Genomic DNA, 18,264 nt, shown 5'->3' with positions numbered 1-18,264 from the left:
GGTGCCCTGGATGGCCCCATGTGCCGCCCTTATCCATCTATTCCTGTGTTACAGCAAACCTGTTACTCCCAGCAAGCAAGCTCCTGTTCGCTCCAACTGAAAACTGCCATTTCTAATTTCTAAGCTTTCCCAAAAGCACGACCCCCAGGGAAGGCCACACAGCTCAAAGAGGAGCATGGTTTGTATAAATTCTGTTTGCAAATCAGAAGTGGGACTGCAGATGGAACAGTTACTTTTTTTTTTGTTTTGTTTTCTTTGATCCAGGGAATCACCCAAGCTGGCTAACCAGGTCCTCAATAGCGGTCTGTGTGTGAAAGAGTGTTTGTGCATTTGTGGGAGTGAAGAGGGCTAGCCAGGAGCAGGGTGAACCAGAGGGAGTCTAAAAGAAAATGTGTTTTCCCAAGGGGGGTTACCTCTATTGAACAAACATAATTAAAAGGGTTTCTAAATTTGCCCTTGAATTCAGAACTGCTCCTTTGACGCAACCCTCCCAGAACCCTGTTCATGAAATGTGTTCATTTTCTTGTGGCTCACTCCATGTCTGTCACTCACCCTGAGTAAACACGAGGAGAGATGGGGTTACCTTTCAAAATTGCTAAACTGAAAAGAAAATAAACAATATGGGAAAGAAAGATAGGGAAAGGCTACTACTTCTTGACGCAGAGCACCCCCTTCCCACAGGGCCACACCAAGCGTCAGTGCTGTCCCCGGGGCTCACCACAGATTTCCTGAGCCCTCAACTCACTGATTCTTGTCTCTCTTTACCTACTGAAGAGGCACCACAGAGGATACTGAACAGCCCTCTGTGAAAGGCTTGAGCTTACTTTCAGGGCGCGACAGAAATCAGCCAGGGTAGACTGTCATAGCACACACCTAACATCTCAGCGTGCCACTCAGACACTGGGGCTGTTGGGCCACGAGTCCAAGGCCAACCTAGGCTCTATGATGAGACCCTGTCTCCGAAAACTAAAAAGTGGGGAGGAAAGAAAGGTGACTTGTGACGAAGAAAAGTGGCTGTTACATCAATAATGCTGAAGCTAAATCTGGCCACTGACTCATTTTAGGTTAAGGGGTTACACTAACGTCTCTGTCTTCTTAGCCCTCTGAAATGGAGACAGAAATATCTGTCAAGAATCTTTTTACAAGGTACTGTGAAATTAGCATGCCACAAGAACTTGCTTCATTATAGGAAGCCAGTCTTACGAACAGCTTCATGTAATTATAGGTCACTCTGACTCAATAGAGGTTCTCTGGAAACTCATTAAGTTCCTCTAAATCAAATTATTTTTCAAAAGTGCTCATGAAATGTACTACTTAAAGAAAACCCGTGGCAAGGGTCAGGCACACTCATCAATTCATCTGCCTACCTTTCAGAAGCATTTGCAAAGAATGGAGATCTTACAACTTGTTCTTCCTCATAACTACCTGAGACATTATGAATCTGTTTTTCAGAGGGGAAGAAAATGGGCTCTAGTGAGGTGGAGGGACTTGCCGAAATCGTAACAGTAGCAGAGTGGAAGCTTCAAGTGTTCAGTCTCTAGACCTCACACTGCTCCCATTATACCCAGCTACCATGTTCTCTGGATATAACTACCCACTGAAGCCCTCTATCCATAACTACATTTAATAACCAACCATGGTACTACTCTCAACAACCCGTCCTCACATCCAACTTTCTGATTTCCATATCTATCCATCCATCCATCCATCCATCCATCCATCCATCCATTCATCCATCTATCCATCTATCCATCTATCCATCTATCCATCTATCCATCTATCCATCTATCCATCTATCCATCTATCTATCCATCCATCCATCCATCCATCCATCCATCTATCTATCCATCTATCCATCTAATCTTTCTAAACTACAGATATGGGAGTCATATTATAATAAAGCTTCCTTCTAAATCCTTGTTTCTCAGTTAACAATCACCCTTGTACCATTTTTGATTTTGACACAGAAGACTTTCATAAGGTAAATTGAGTTTAAAGATACCAATTACTGTTGCTGCCCAGGGTGCCTTTATTTTCATTATGATAGCAACATCTTCTGACAGTTCCTAAATCAATATATTGACTTTTGTGCTGAAAAGTCATGTCTCACCTATCTTGGGGGTCCCAGAAACCAGACACACGTGATACAGTCTCCAAAGTTTTTGTCTTACCATGCTTATTCTTAGGATGTTAACTGACATTATGTGGCAAAGGGTACTAGAGTCAAACATGTCCCCCTGTGATGAGAGAAGGCAAAATACTGGGGAGGAAGAATTTTTTTAAATGGAAGAAAAAAAAGAAATATCAACTTACAAAAGCCAATGACACTGGGTACGAAATCAGGCCGGAGCAACCTGGAAGCAAACAAAAAGTATCCATGAGCATCCTACAGACGTTGAGCGTGCATTGGTTATGAGTGACTTTTGAGACTGTTGGAGATTTGAGTTCAGTTGTTTAAGACGGCCTTGACTTAGTTTCCCCCAGCATCAAGAGTTCACAAAACTATTAAATGTTACAACTAAAACTTGGTTAACACAATTCAATCTTTTGAGAGTTCTCCAGTTTGATCAGAGGTGTGCATTTACTTCTGTACAACTCTCCTATAGGATCACATCACCAAAGTCAAGATCTAGAGTAGGTCCACAACCACAGGGGGCTCCCACACGGCTTTTTCACAGTCACAGGCATAACTACCCTCATCAAGCTGATGTGTTTTAATACTAAACATCCATCCACTCATTAAGAAAAAAATAAAGGCATCATTCATACTTAAGAGACTATTACCAAGTGGTATATCAAATCATGATTAAAGAATTCTGTTTTTATGCATTAGAATCAGTTTTAGTTCAGAAAACAAATTTTCTTTCTTCCCATTGCTATTGCAGGATAAACCATTTATTTCAAAACCCTAACAGTGAAAGTGGATATGTTCTCTAAATTCTCATATTTTCAACATATCTCTAACAAGAAACCTTCAGACATTTACCATCAGACCATGTAGGTCTTTTACATATTACTTCATTTAATATACATAGCGTTATCACCCCTGTGTGACCCAGGAGGAAACTAAGACCCTGGGAGGCTGAATAAGTTTTCTATGGCTATCCTAGCAGTGTTTGGGATCAGAGAGTTGGCATCCAGGCTCAACTATCCCTCAAGAGAATCAATATTAATAACATTAAGATATGCTGTGTTGTCACCACAAAATTCCCAATTATGGCTAGGCTTTACCTTAACACAGAGAAATTGAATAGGGGGAAAAAATGCCCCCAAATAATGACATGAGTGTTTTGTTCTTTTGTGAGACAGACACATGTTATATAACCAAGACTGGCCTCAATTCTGCTATTCCAGCCTCCCAAGTGTGTGCGCCACATTATCCCAAACAGTAATTTACAAAATGAAAATAGCTCTTTATTCAAACACAAAATGATAGAAAATGGTCAAAACAAAACAAAACCCAAAGAATAGAGCCCACGGGAAGACCCTTATTAGAACAACGAACTGTTCAGCAGCCCCTGAATCGCTATCCCAGTGATGTCAGGCTGTCGCAGACACGTAGCCAGGCTGACCTTTGAAAAAGCTCATTCAACTAGCCAAGGTGATGATGAGAAGTGAAATTCTCAGTCACCGATAAAAAGCTTCAAAATTAGGCTCTTCAGCCAATAGCTACATCTAAAAGCCTAAAGGTAACGTCTAGATAATGATAATAATTCAGCAGAATACTGATCAGGACAGAATTTCTGTAGGTTTATTAGCTTAATGACACAGCATTATTACTGAAGATTAGCAGCTATTTTCTCGTGCAAAACCAAACAACACATTTATGCATAGCTGTGGCAAATTGGCCAATTCAACAATACTTAAGAGGTACCTATCCAATAAGCCACTGATGTCCTGTCCCAGATCCTCGGGCTAGCCTTTGTTTACAAATGTCTCCTTAATGGTCTAGGGTCAGGAGGTGGCCAAGGGAGGCAGACTCATTACTAGCATTGGTTGCTGTGCATATAAGTTATACATAAAAACAAGGGAGTATGATGAGTTTCACCTCCACAGGAGGCCACATATTCTCATTCCTCATTTTAAGAGACGGAGATGACTCTACCTCATCAACATTTTAATCTCTCAGTAGCTTTAAAATGCTTATATTTTATTCCATGTATAGAAGTTATTATTAGTTAATGTATTTAACTAAACTTTCTAGTAGCTCTTAGTTACTGAAACAGGCCTTCATCACTGTCTGCTTACGGTCACAAAGACTCCAGAGACTGTCCAACATCATAATGCCTCCCCATACTGTGGTCATTCCACACATTTCTTCTCTTCCAGCTGCCCTTTCTACTCCCAATGCTTATACACATGGCCACCAACATCCTTGCCTCATGGTTCACAGAGGAAACAAAAGCAATTGACGAGGGTTTCTCACCCTTCTAACTCTAAACATACAGACTTCCCTCCAACCACAGGAGAACATCCTCCTAGAACCAGAAGCCCATCTCCATCTTTCCACAGTTTTCTCTGCTTTATCACTCCCTTCCTTTCCACTACAGCACACGCCCCCACTATACAACATATTCCGGCATGTCCCAACTTTAAACACAAACATTCCTTGACCTAATGGTGCCCTCCAGCTCTGATTCAACTTCCATCCTTTCTCAGAGAAGCTTCTAGAAAATCCTCATTGCCTTGCTTCCTACTCATTTCCTAACCTTCTTTGAAACACTTTGTCAAAGAATGCTTATTAATGCCATCAAGGAATTCTTATCCTCCTTTTAAAAATTGGGAGATTGGCACTTAAGAGAGGTCATGAGGTTGAGCATGAAAAGACCTTCCTTGGAGCTACCTGGGAGCCCAGGGCTGACCCAAAGCACTCTCTCAGGACATCAGATTAGAGACTTTAAACACCCCTACACCTCCTTCCTCTCTTATATCATCCTCCCTGCAGAAAAACCACAGACTTATCCCTCAGAATAGCACTAATTTTTTTTATTATTTTTTATTTGAGAAAGGACCTTTCTTTACTTATATTTCGGTGTTAACTTATTTGTGTAAATTAATTTTCTTGGCAACCTGAGGAATAGGTGATTCTATTTCCTTAATAAAATTCAACCATGGCTGAAAGGGAATAAAAATCTTTCCCTGTCTCACACTAAGCAGAGCAAGCAGTTGACTTTGATCACCTAGATTCCTGACCACAGATTCCTTGCCCTTTATCATGGCTCCTTTCTCTTAGTTGTTCCCATTGGATGGTGACATGATAAGAGAGCCACTCTGAGATCTATGACCCAGTCCTACTACCTCCATGAGATAAGAGAATTTAGAGTTGATGCAAATTCATTATAAGGTCTCAGAAGCTTATTTAATCTATCACAATGGGACTGTGAGGATTTGCATTGTCAAGATAAGATCCTCAGTTGAGGTGATCAGGGCATTTACCTCCCCTAGCTCTAACTCAAAGCTGACTAAGCATTATGGAGCTTGGGACTGGCCTAGCAGTCACCCCACAGCCTACCCTCATTTTTCTAGGCACAAAGACACTGTGCTTTCTCAGAACTTCCACAAGGCCTGGGTGAACAGTGGATCTGCCTCGAATCCATGCTTCCTTCTAGACCTTCTCCAGCTGCACAATCTGTGAGGCAGGACCATGCAACTAGTTCTAGGCTATGAATAACCAGGTTAGCTACTGGCAAAAGAGTTATCAAACATAATTTCCCCGCCACGTAGCCAAGAAGACCAAGCATTCCAAGAAGCGTACAACTATAAGATGGTGGTATGTTAGAAGACTTGAGTCTCCCTGCATGGAACAAATCCATAGTGGATATTTGTATGAGCAAAAAAAAAAAAATTTTTTTAAATTAACTTTTGAGTAAAGTCACTGAAGATTGTGAATAGCTTGTTATTACAGGATGACTTTAACCCATCCTGACTATATAGAACATGGTACCAGAAGTAGGTTTCTGCTTTAGCGAAACTCCAAATATACATAATCTTCATTTAGTGGTCAGGAAGCAATGAGGCAACCGACCTCAAGAGACAGAGAGATGCTACTGTGTTTTATATAGCAGTAAGACATGGGGTTGAGCCTTTGCCTCTGGCAGGACAGGGCATAGATCTCCTTGCCTAAAGACCTTGTTTGTCATTGGCTCTGAGAGAAAGGGGGGAAAAAACCAAAACACTGGAAGTCTGTACCTGTCACTGATGCATTCTTCTCAAAAGGGAGTCCAAAAAAGCTGAGTTCAGAAAAACTGGATCAGTTTCAAAAAAAAGGAATGGGAGCCAGGCATGGAGGCTGAGTCAAGACCATCATCGAAAGTTCAAGGCTAGCCTTCACTGCATGGTGAGACCCACTTAAGAGAGGATGTCAGAAAGATTGGGAAGGGCCTAAGTTTAGGAAAATGTTGCCAAATTAAACTGCCTCCAGGACACATGGCAGCGAATGGACTACATAAAGGCTAAGCTTCCTAAGAGAAGCCAGGGAGACCCAGACACCTTCACTGACAGTCTAAGAGGAGCCATAGAACTGAGACACCAGATCTACGGCATTCATCTCTGGACTCCATATCCAAAGGAAAAAAAATCAAGGGTATGTTTATTAGCATACAGGACAGCCTGAAAATACAATACATAAATAAAGACATAAGAAACCATCCAAGTTTGGAAGTCTATTGTGCTGCCAAAGACAAAAGCCTCTCCGTTGAAGTGTTAAAATGACCCTTTGGCTGGCCCTCACACTTCCACTTGTAGGAAGTGAGTGAAAAAAAAAAAGTTGGTTAGTCCCCAAGTGAGGCAATTGCTTTAACCCCCACTTCCAATGTGACTGAGAACAGGAAGATGCTCCAAACAATGACCAGACAGACTCAGAGGCCAGGAAGAAACATTTTGCTTCCTTTGGGGTATCCTGTTTCAAACTTGCTACAGGTCAATCAATGACTCTTTCAAGTATAAACTTAAAATTAAAAAAAAAAAAATCAAAGACTAGGTTTGGATCTGTATATTATTTTAATAAATCCAAAGAGATGTCAGGAGTGCCTAATTTTCCTGTACATCACAGATTTCAAAACCTCACACTGAATGGCATGTCCCTATGTTCTACACAGCATCCTCTGGGGCTGTGAGCATCTTTCGTGGGCTTTTAAAAAGCAATTCTCTAGATTGCAGCTTGAACCACCTCTTTAGAGTGCAACAAGGTATTACACTAAAAGCATATGATGTAGACATACTCTACAGAAGGCCAGCCAAATGAACAGCTCCACCTCACACAAGCGCTCAAAACCTCAACCAGGAGCCAAAGTAATGGCATTGTAAAAAATAACTGACATTACGCCTGAGAGATATATGATAGGGGCTGAGAGACAGCATCATAAACACGAAAGCAGCTAATCTCCATTTCAACATTTTACTGCTCTATCTGTGGATGACTCAGGTACTGATGGAATGAGTCCGAGTCCCTCACAGTCCCTATGTCAAAGTGTAACCCCAGGTGAGAATGCACCTAAAGACAGCACTGGTCCAGAAGTAGTTAAATTTAGATGAGGCCAGAAGGGTGGGTCTCTATTCCAAAGGATTAGTGTCTCACAAGAAACAGAAGAAATGAAAGATCACTTGCTCTGATCCTTCTGCCTTTACCTCCTGAGTGCTGGGATTACAATGTGAGCCAACACACCCAGTTTAACATTTTTAATGTTTGGGAAATTATTTTTTTAATTTAATTATCATGAAGAGTTCAAGTTCCCAGACAAATAATCCTAACAGATTTTTTTTTTCTGTTCACATTATTAATCAGAAAGCAGGGGGCACATACCATGACACCCATGTAATGGCCACAGAACATATGGTAGAGTTAAGATTTTGCCTCCCACCGTGTCCCCAGGGTCAAAGTCATCAAAATTGGTGGCAGACATCTTTACTCACTGAGCAAGTCTACTGATCTTCCTGACTTCCTGACTCAGATTCCAAAATATTGGGATGTCCACCAACATGCCAAGCTCAACAGACTTAACATGTATTTATTGTGTGTGTGTGTGTTGTGTGTGTGTGTGGGGGGGGGGGGGGTAATACAAATGCCATGGTGCCCAAAGACAGCAAAGCAAAAAAACAGAAAAACATAAAGAAGTTGGGGAAATTGGGCTGAAGTTGTTAAGTCTGTGGCAGGGGACCTGCCTAGCATTTTCCAGGCCTCGGGTTTAAATCCCAGCACTGCAAGAACACATAAAAAAAAAAAATGAAACAATGAAATATAGAACAGAGTGTGGTTCCTTTGGTTTTTCTGAGCCCAGTGAAGAACATTGAAAACTTATCCATCAGTAACAGTAAAAACTAGACCAGAAATCTAAAGGAAGCCAGTGTCTGCTGGTTAGTCCACACGAGTGTGGTCTCGAAGGGACCCTGGCAATGAAGGACAGCCACCTCCGTGTTTGCTTTGCTGTAAATATTTCTGCTCCGTAATTTCATTTATTTGGCCATTTATTTTTAGCACCAAGGCAGTCCAGCATAAACAAGCAAGAGCAAACCAGTTTGGCAACTTACTAACTATATGGTGTTGGGCAAGCCTCTTGATCTCTTCCCTGAGTTTCTTCACAATTGAAAACAGAGATAATACCCCTTACCTTGCAAAACCAAGCACAATTATCATGGGCATTTAATAGCGGGGAGCTATTTAGCAACAGTGTTTTGTATGCTAAGTACCATGCAGGGCGTTTGAATAGAATCTCTAAGAACCTGACCAGCTGGAAATGACATTTAGATAAAAAAAAAAAAAAAAAAAAAAAAAAAAAAAAAAAAAAAAGATGGATGATGACAGCTAACAATTTAAGAAGAATGATAGATCACAAATAATAGGGCTCTGATCTAGCTAGAAGGATTACAGCGTATCCTCAGAAGAGGACCTAGAAGGTGTCAGTTGCAAATTAGTTGAGGTGAATGTATTAAAGGTAGGGGAAATGACAAAGAGAAGAATGTATCTATTGACCCAATAGAGGGGATCTTCTGGAACTGGTGAGGCGTGAAGGCCACCTGACCACTGGACCCAGTCTCAGAAGCAGTACATATGGGGAGGCCAGACAAGAAAGCCGGGAGTGAACACAGAGGGGCAACTGCCAGGCTAGGAACAAAGAAACTCTGCCCAGAAGAACTGGGAAGCCAGAGTGTCTTAGCCAGTAGTCATCCCACGCGATGAGGAGGGAAGAAAACTGTACAGCGGAGCGAATCACACAGGGGCCTAACGCTAAGGGGCTGATAGGCGTGCAAACAGAGGAAGAAGTTAAAAAGCTTAGTTCTGTCAATCAAAAAGATGAATGACGTTTCCCACACTGGTACAGGTAGGTCCATCTCTCAGTATTCAAGGTAATCCTTACTGACTCCTGAAGTTCTCAAGGATGTGAATGCATTCAAACCAGCAAAACACACTCCTTGGCATGAAATACTGCTGGTGGATGGCTCTCTCTCAAAAACTCTAAACACAAAATGAAGAAATCCAATGTATGGATAACTCAATAAAAGGTAGACTCACTTTCCCTTTCTGTAGAGCGGGAAGCTAGCTCTATCTCTAGCGTATCAAAAGACTCAGATAAAAATTGCTCCACAAAGCCTGGAAGCTTGCCATCTTGGTTGCCAAGTTCTTGTGCAATACTGGTTTGGGAATCTATCATTCATTATGTTCTTTGCCACAGTCAAAGAACAGTTGCTTTATGACTCATAAGTATTACACTAGAAAGTCTATTAAATCCCAATCATAGATACATGTCCAAGGTTTACTTAAGACCATAGGCTGGCTTGATGACTAAGCAATGATTAAAATAAACTAATCTTAACATGCTAAGAAATCAAAGAAGAAAACAAAACGAATGCTTCCTAGAGGATAGGAACAATTCATAACTCTTACTATATATTCACTCAATACTCTCACCAACTTTGCAGGAGAGATCCCCTGTTTTCCATATTTTGTAGATGGAAAAAACTAAGCTACAGAGAGGCTAAACAGTTCCCCAAGATTATACTACAAAACAAAAGGAGAACTAGTAGATGAACAGAAACAACTGGGCTCCGAGATCCAGGTGGACTTAATGCAATCCGTTTTCATTTGTGACTCAATAGCACTGAGTCCCGGTGGGGCACAGCACTCCCATTTAACTTAGAAACAAGGTAGGAGCCTCTACAGTTACAATGGCTAATTCCTACTGTCCTGTTATTCTATACCCCAATCCATGACATCAACATAACTGGGAAAGTACACAAGTCTAAATTAAAAGATATTCTACAACATGCATGATCTAGATCCTCCAAAAGTGGGAAGGTGACAAAGACTAAGAAATTGCCATAGGAACAAAGCACGGATGTGACAGCTGAATGTGACGAGCTACGTGGACACTCACGAGACAATTGGCAATCTGAATAGAGTCTATGGCTTAAGGGATTATGCCAATGTTTAGTTAATTTATTTTGGTAACTGTACCATGGCTATATAAGATGTTAACGAAGCAGAGTATATAAGAATACTCCACTAGCTTGGTAAATCTAAAAAGTCTCTAATTCTAATTTTTTTTTTTTTTGTAATTTTGTAACTGTTTTAATTCAAGGCTTAAATATACCTTTTCAATCTCTGTTTCCTTTTTCTTGTCTTATTATACAAGCAAAAACCTCCAAAAGACATTTAACAGAAATATTATGGCTAGACACCCTTTTAAAAATTATTTTTATCTTTGCATATGGAATAATTATACACTTAGGAAATCCTCCCAAAAATATACACTACTCAAATAATGAGTGAATTTGGCAAAGTCACAAAATACAAGATCAAGACACAAAAATTTACTATTTTTGTACTGATCAAGATAAATGGAAAGTAAAATTGGGAGAAAAAATATAACAGCATAAAATACATATGAGATAATATAATATCTAAATAATAATAAAATATAACAATATGTAAATCCTCTATATAGTATAGCAAATAACAAAATAACACTAAGAGTAACCAAAGAATTTACAAAATGGAAAGGTATACTATATATTTATGTTCATAAATACTAATGTTCCATTATGATATTAATAGATATGGCAATGGACAAGTTTCTAAAAATTATTCTGTAAAGTTAGTACAATAATCATAAATAAAAGTCTGACAGATTCTTTTGTTTTGTTGGTTTTTTTTCGAGACAGGGTTTCTCTGTGTAGCTTTGGAGCCTGTCCTGGAACTCACTCAGTAGACCAGGCTGGCCTTGAACTCAGAGTGCTGGGATTAAAGCAATGGGCCACCACGCCCAGTAAGCTCATCCTAAAGTTTGCACAGAAATGCAAAGAATTTCTGTAAGTTCTGGGGGGGGGGGGGAATCGAAGGCTGGAGAGGGGGCACAGTGGGGAAAAGACTTTAGACCCCCAACACCCACATGAAGAGTCAGGCCTGGCCCCACTCATGTGTAACCTCAGTAGGGTAGAAGGAGAGACAGGGCTTGCCGGGAGAGAGTCTAGGAAAAGGATGAGCTCCAGGGTCTCTGATACAGCCTTCTCAAACGCCAAGATGGAGAGAAGCAATTGAGGAAGACACAGGTCAACATCTGGCCTCCATATTTGTCCACCTGATGTGTACACGTGCACACATCTCTCTCTCTTTCACACACACACACACACACACACACACACACACACACACACACACACACGGGGGAGAGGGAGAATAAGAGAAGCTACTATGCCAAAGGTATAGAAATGTAGCTTAATTGTAAAGTGCTTGTCTAAGAGCCATGAGGCCCCTGTGTTCAACACTTAGCACTGAGAAACAAAAACTTACTGTAAACTATATTAAAAACAGCCTGATACTAACTCAAGAATTGAAAAGCAATCTAAGTGGAAGAGAAAAAACATTATGAAATAGGCCCAACCACATGGTCTTTCATTGTTCAACGAGGACTCTGCTATCATTTGATGAAAACCAGATTTTTTTTTTCAATTAATTTATAGAGTGGTTGTTTGGCCACATGGAAAAACGCCATTTTGATCCTGCCTTAACGCATACACCAGGATCAAATAGCAATAATCACAGATCCACTGTGAAAACTAAAAATACAGACAGACCTTTAGGAAGAAGCCACAGGTAAATGAGATTGTGAAATCATTTACGGGCAGGGCTCATGGAAACACTACTGCCCCTTCCCCCACCCCCAAAACACCCTGATAGACTGTACTTCATACAAATAATTCTATCAAAAGGAACCATTAAATTAGGCCAGAATGTGAATGTGATTCAGTGATAGAGTACTTCCCTAGCCTGTGTCAGGCCCTAGACTTGAGCCTCAACACACACACACACACACACAGGTGGGTGGGTGGGGTGGGGTGGGGGAGGGGTGGGAGGGAGAATTAGGCAAATAGAAAACTAAATTCTAGAGGCAAAAAAATATTTGTAGACTAGTAATATGGCACAGGCCTTTAACCTCAGCACTCAGGAGTCAGAAGCAGACAGATCTCCAAGAGTTCACGGCCAGCCTGATTCACACAGGGAGATTCAGGCAACCCAGAGCTACACGGTGAGACCTTGTCTCAAAAAAAAAAAAAAAATTGTAATCATGTACCTGGTAAGTCTCCCTTCCAGACTATATTAAGAATTAAAACACAAATTTAAAATTTGCAAAATATTCAAACAGGTACTTCTTCATTAAAAAAAAAAAATTGTGATGTTCCAGCACCCAGAGGCAGAGATGGGAGTTCAAGGCCAGCTGGATTACATCTTAAATTCTAGACTAGCAAGTCTAGACATAGTAAGACCCTGTCTCAAAAAAAATGTAAATGCTACTCATTATAAATACTCATAGAAATCAATAAACCTGCACAAAGGCCATAAATCCAACCTCTTGGGCTATGCAGATTGTGTGTCCCTTATCATTTGAGGTTTTAAAAAAAATCTTAATATCCATAAGATATTTTTGGAGTGGGACCTAAGTCTACACATAAAATACACTTAATTTACCTACTTATTTGTAGGGCTGGGTATTGAACCCAGAGCCTCAAGGGGTGCTGGGTATGCATGTACCTGAGTTACACAGCCCCCTTCAGTTAGGAGTCATATATGCTTCATACATATAGCCTGAAGGCAATTTAATACACTATTTTTATTCATTTGTGCTTGACTGAGACTCCTCATGTGCAGCCAGGCGTGGAATTCCCCACTTGTGGCATATTAGTACTCAAAAGCTCAGCAGATGGAGCAATTCAGAAAGACGAGGTTTTAAGATGAGGGACATTCAACCTGTACCCAAGAGACATATCTCCACCATTTGGGGCTGGAGATATGCCTCAGCAGTTAAGAGCAAGTACTGCTCTTGCACAGACCCCCATTTCAGATCCCAATACCTACTGGAACTCCAGCTCCAGGGGGGATCCCAGCGTCTCCAGCTTCTGCAGGTACCTGCACTTACCTGTATGGAACTCATGCAAACACACACACACACACACACACACACACACACACACACACACACACACGCATGCATCATGGAAATAAAGTAAATTCAATTGAAAGAAAGAACATCGTAGCAATTCAATTTGTAACGGTCCAATATTGAAAGCATCTCAAATGCTCATAAAAAATAAAATGGCTCAAGTGTTAGTCATGAATACTGTTGAAGAGGGGCAAATAAACTTCCTGTTAATAGCCAGAAAGTAAATACTTTAGGCTTTGTGGGTCAGATGGTCCCACAGTAATAAACACAGAAACAGGCTTTGGCCATGTTCCAATAAAAGTTGCTATGTGAAAATATGAAATGGGCTGGAATAGGTTAATAGTTTGCCAGTCCCATATATAAAGGGGGGGGGACCTTATAATGCAGTATGAATGGCATTCAGGAACACAATGTGAGGGGGAAACAAAAAGAAAAGGAAACTACATTTTTCAAGTTCCTGATGATTGAAATCAAGACAGTAGAGTGGGGAGTCAGTGCTCCATAGGAAGGAGCAGGGATGAAAAGGGCCTATGACCTCATCTGGATAGTCACACAGGCATATATATACATTAGGCATTTCATCGGGCCACACCCTTTATTTTTGCCTTTTCCATACTTTGTATTTGCAAGTACATTGTAGCTCAATTTGGAGAAAAGGGCAAATTGAATGACTAGAATATTGATCTAAAGAAATAATATCCAGAATTCAACAGGGCTTAAAAAATATAAAAGCCAGATTAAAAAAAAAATACATGAAGGAGTTTTATGTGGTTCCTAACGAACAGGAAAAAAAAAATGTAGGTGCTCAGGGGAGAATGGAATCACGGGGAAAACTTCCCAGGCTTGAAAAAGAAACTTCATCTCAAAGTGTCAAATATGTGTGCACACAATACACACATTAGCTTGTCCAGAAAGCCTTTGATTTCACATTCTTTGTGATCATATAAGGAACAATTAAGACCAGTCAGCAGATCAGTGGTATTGACATATGTGCTGACTGGGGAGCAGGTTGGAAGTCAGGAACAAGTGGGACACTTCGCCAGCCTTCCACATTGGAGCTAGAGAATATCTCTGAAGACTCTCACAGTGAAAGGAAAAAATAAAAAAAAAAATACAAGGAAAACATGTTTAATTCTTAAAACAGGACCACATACTACATGCAAAGCAACAGCATATAAAAAGCTGTCATATTTCCAGATGACAAATGGGTACAGAGCCCAGAAGCAAGCCCAGGCTAATCTGAGCATCGCTCATAGCCAAGGGGGCACACCAAGCCCCTGGCATAGGGACAATTGCCTTCCTAGGTGAAAAAAAAAAATGCAGTTAATCGTGTGTTACCTTTACCACATCAACAAAACCTACACACACGTACACCCACATGTGCATGAGCTCCATAGCTGTGAACAAAACGCAAACTGTAAACACTTCAGAAATCACTGTGGAATCAATTTCATTAACAGCCGAGGTTTTTTGTTTTTTTTTAATAAATCAAGACACACACGCCACAGAGATGAAAGTCTGTTTATTTATTTGAAAGTTTCTTCAACCACGACCTGCATCCAGAACGATGTTCCCCATGAGACATGTGTGCAATGTTGGGAATGTCCTGGTCTGTAGTGTACAAGTGTGTAACATAATAAAATATAAAGTTACATGTGGAGGTTGCGCACTAGAAATCTGGCCCGAAGCCACTGAATAACTGAAATTGAAATAAATACCACAACATGCCAGCATTTTAAAACCCAGAGTGAAGGGTTACACAATTTTTGTGCTTTGTTACCTTTTTAGTATTTATATTTTTCATAACAAAAACCTCATTTGTGCTTAAATTGCTTAATTAAATTAAAGTTACTTTAAAAAAGAGCACATTGAATGATTTCAATTTTCTTTTAAGTACTTTAAAAAGTACATTAAAATTTTTAATGTATAGAAATACATAATGGATTTAATGAATAGCAATGTGCCCACCAAAGAAATTATGAAATGCAATCTTAATGCTGTTATGTTTCCTAGGTAACTCTCCCTGATCAAGACTCTTTATGACGCAGTGGAAAATATGAGATTTCAAGCCCTGGATTCAGGCCCCTTCATTTTCTTTAATATATTCTGGGGGGTGGGGGTTAACATTTAGACCTACGTGTATCATTTAACAGTTATTAATCCTGAAACGTGGCTCAGGTCACTGGCAACTGGTCAAGAGATGAGGCATTTTCTAGCTTCCCAGGAATCCTTCCTTAGTGCTCCCTCACACCCACTGGCTCCCCCCAAGGGAGGTGACCATTAACAACGTTCATTGCATTAATTTACATTTTTCCTTTTGTGATTTTTAATATCTCTGCGCTTCCCTAAACAATGGCTTTGCTTGCCAGCTTCTGAATTTCACATAGATGAAATCATGCAATATTCAGTAACTTGGTTTTTTTTTTTCCTCCTCAACACTGAGAGGCGTCTGTGTGGAAACACAGACGTGCCTCGTTCGCTCTTGTACCGTGTTCCATTTTATGACTGGTACATAATTTATGTTTCCCCGTCAGATGGACATGAAGGCGTTGTCCAGCTCTGTGGTACTACACAGTAAGCCTTCTTGTACATGTCCTCTGGTGCATATAAAAATGTATCTGGGGCAGTGGCTTTTAAACTTTTTTGACCATGACTCATAGTAAGGAATGACATTTTAGAAAACCATTACACACGCATGTGTGTATAAAACTAAGAGGGGGGGGTGATCATAAAACAAAGACCCTCTGGCTTGAGACACATTCTGACATTTTCTCCATTTGCGATTTTCATTTTTTTTTTATCACTCTCTACTTAAATGATTGCGCAACTCACAAATACGAGCTTCACATTTGTAACAACGCTCCTCTGTAGGATGTGTACAGAGGCACGGGACCGTGAGGTCGAGAAACGCAGATGCCAAATGTCGTCAACTCCGATTCTTGACTGAAATGAACGTTCTCATTTACTAGTATGTAAATGTCCCGCTGTTTTTAGAGCGAAAACCGCAAAACAACAGATTTTATCTTGTTCATACGTCACTAAAATATTAATCACTTACCATGTGCTAAGTAAGCAGCCGGAGACTCCAACCCTAGACCGATGGGTTAATACGCAGAAGGAAAAGGAAAAGTGTGGGGGGGCACACTTCGGGGAGCAGAACCTCGACGAGGCCCCAGAGCGCTAACAGGAGGGGCCTCGAAGCTGCCTTAGAGGGTGGGGTTAGAGGAAGATCCTTAGAAAAAGGACCTAAGCTGGGACATTTCTATTTTTAATTTTTACTCAATTCCTAAAACATCAAAGTAGCACATTTGTTACGGGGGATTCCCACCATTTTCGGACCCCTTTTCGGGCACAAAGCGGAAAACCCTTTCTAGCGTCCTTAAAGTTGATGCGCGGACTGGAGAAAAGGCCACAAGTTGCACTTTGAATTCTCCGAGGAATTTTTAGGAGTCCAACGCTTTCAAAGAGCTTTAAGAGCACAAGCGGGAGCGCCCAGTGATCGCCAAAGCATCAAAAAATAAGTGCGCTTCCCCGAAACGGACGCCCATCACTTCTCCCCCGACTTTCTTTTTTAGCCTTTTGTGGAGTTCAAGAGTGTTGCCAGGGCTTAAGGACCGCGGCTAAGTGCCGCATACCACCCAGCCACGGGTGCGAGCCAGCGCGGCACGCGCGCGCGGCGTTTAGCACCGTTCGGAGGGACCCCGGAGCCTTTCCCTGCATCCCTGACAGCTGCAGCCGGGAAACCCGTGCTCGGAGTTTATCACCTCGGTGCCCGAAGGGGCCCGGGACCCTCAGGTCCGCGCAGAGCGCGGCAGCCCACCCACAGCCACCCACCCCGCGGCATTGCCGCGCCACGTCCCCCCCGAAAGTGCCCCGATCGCCCACCTACTTACCCACCCGAGCTGGACTCAGGCGAGGCCACCCCGCTCGCAGCCTACGCGGCCATGTCGGCACCCCGGAGGTGCCCGGGTCTCCGCTCTCCTCCCGCTTGCCGCGAGCCCCCGTGCCCGCGGCTGCGCCTCCCGCTGTGGTTCTCCCGCCTGCCAGGCGAGTGAGGACGGAGAACGCCCCAGCCGCGGCTTTATCAAGGCTCGGGGCGGTCCCTGCCCCAGCTGAGTGACAAATCGCAGAGGCCGTGGGCTTTGCCGCGCAACAAGGCAGCCAACGGGATGGCTGCACGGACGAGGCTGCGGGAGGGGCTGCGAGAGGAGCTGGGTTCCCCCCCCCCCCGTGTCACGTGGGAGCAGGAGGCCCCGTTTGGAGCTCAGGGGTCTGCGGGGGAGGACAGCCACGCAGGCAGCCCGCCACGGTGACTCATCGGCTGTATGCGCAAAGCCAAGGTCGCCTAGGTGCCGCGTTGGCGCAGGTAGCCTCACTCAGCCGTGATGAGGGTTGATTGCGCCCGTTCTCCCCCCCCCTACCCACCTACCCAGGATGATCCACCCTCAGCCACATCGCAAACCAGAAAACTGGCAGGGTGGGGTGGGGTGGGGTGGCGGGGTATGCATCGTGAGCTGGAGCTTGCAGCCAGAGGCCGAAAAAACTTAGTCCCTGCGTGATCGGTGGTACCACGGCTGGTGTGGGCCACACCGGGTTCTAACAGCTTTGAGGGTCAATATCCCAAGTCCCATGACAGCCCCCCCCGAGAATCCATACTCTCCCTGTTGACTAGCAAGAAAACAAGATGGATTGGAAGCAGTTTTTTGCGGCCACAGGCTCGCATTGTTCACTCTTTAAAGACATTTAAAATATTTTATATCATTTGAGTTTACAAGGAGCCCAAAGCGAATCTCCAGCATTTGCTTTCGTCCTTCTAAGGCTGTGCTTATTA

The 18,264-nt window shown here is 42.2% G+C and overlaps 1 protein-coding gene across 9 annotated transcripts in view; it reads right to left on the bottom strand.

Annotated features, from left to right (window-relative positions):
• The window catches only part of Plagl1 (PLAG1 like zinc finger 1), a 43,893-nt gene extending 26,373 nt beyond the window's left edge, over nucleotides 1-17,520 (bottom strand). For 3 of the 9 annotated variants that reach the window (XM_052751058.1, XM_052751059.1, XM_052751057.1), the window contains exons 1-2: nucleotides 17,327-17,520; nucleotides 2,314-2,354 (exon numbers count right to left, since the gene is read on the bottom strand). The gene's annotated coding sequence lies outside the window, so the exon portion shown is untranslated. The remainder of the gene's footprint in view (nucleotides 1-2,313; nucleotides 2,355-17,326) is intronic. The other 6 variants (XM_052751053.1, XM_052751054.1, XM_052751051.1 and 3 more) reach the window with 2 other exon arrangements.
• Nucleotides 17,521-18,264: the final 744 nt, after the last annotated feature.

This window comes from Peromyscus californicus, unplaced genomic scaffold, assembly GCF_007827085.1.
Source record: "Peromyscus californicus insignis strain IS unplaced genomic scaffold, ASM782708v3 Scaffold_22__1_contigs__length_63687245, whole genome shotgun sequence".
Classification (NCBI taxonomy): Eukaryota; Metazoa; Chordata; class Mammalia; order Rodentia; family Cricetidae; genus Peromyscus; species Peromyscus californicus.
The sequence above is the reverse complement of the archived record's forward strand: the minus strand, read 5'-3'. Positions and strand labels throughout refer to the sequence as shown.